The following is a 1,206-nucleotide window of genomic DNA, read 5'->3' as shown; positions in this document are numbered from 1 at the left end:
GCAAGAAAAATATTGAAATTTCGGCAATTATTGATCTCAAAATGGCGATATCACGGAAAATACAATTTCAACACGATTTAGGCGAAATAGGATATGCTTGAATTTTGCGCCAAAATGTGCAAACAAAGTCAGACTTTTTGTGTCCGCCAGTCCAACTGATCATGTGGAAGACACTGGCAAGAAAAAAGATTGAAATTTCGGCAATTATTGATCTCAAAATGGCGATATCACGGAAAATGCAATTTCAACACGATTTAGGCGAAATAGGATATGCTTGAATTTTTTAGGCGAAATAGGATATGCTTGAATTTTGCGCCAAAATGTGCAAACAAAGTCAGACTTTTTGTGTCCGCCAGTCAACTGATCATGTGGAAGACACTGGCAAGAAAAAAGATTGAAATTTCGGCAATTATTGATCTCAAAATGGCGATATCACGGAAAATACAATTTCAACACGATTTAGGCGAAATAGGATATGCTTGAATTTTGCGCCAAAATGTGCAAACAAAGTCAGACTTTTTGTGTCCGCCCAGTCCAACTGATCATGTGGAAGACACTGGCAAGAAAAATATTGAAATTTCGGCAATTATTGATCTCAAAATGGCGATATCACGGAAAATGCAATTTCAAAACGATTTAGGCGAAATAGGATATGCTTGAATTTTGCGCCAAAATGTGCAAACAAAGTCAGACTTTTTTTTGTCCGCCCAGTCCAACTGATCATGTGGAAGACACTGGCAAGAAAAAAGATTGAAATTTCGGCAATTATTGATCTCAAAATGGCGATATCACGGAAAATACAATTTCAACACGATTTAGGCGAAATAGGATATGCTTGAATTTTGCGCCAAAATGTGCAAACAAAGTCAGACTTTTTGTGTCCGCCCAGTCCAACTGATCATGTGGAAGACACTGGCAAGAAAAAAATTGAAATTTCGGCAATTATTGATCTCAAAATGGCGATATCACGGAAAATGCAATTTCAACACGATTTAGGCGAAATAGGATATGCTTGAATTTTGCGCCAAAATGTGCAAACAAAGTCAGACTTTTTGTGTCCGCCCAGTCCAACTGATCATGTGGAAGACACTGGCAAGAAAAAAAGATTGAAATTTCGGCAATTATTGATCTCAAATGGCGATATCACGGAAAATGCAATTTCAACACGATTTAGGCGAAATAGGATATGCTTGAATTTTGCGCCAA

The sequence above is a fragment of the Amphiura filiformis genome, unplaced genomic scaffold (genome assembly GCF_039555335.1).
Source record: "Amphiura filiformis unplaced genomic scaffold, Afil_fr2py scaffold_184, whole genome shotgun sequence".
NCBI lineage: Eukaryota > Metazoa > Echinodermata > Ophiuroidea > Amphilepidida > Amphiuridae > Amphiura > Amphiura filiformis.
Note: the sequence above shows the minus strand (reverse complement) of the source record.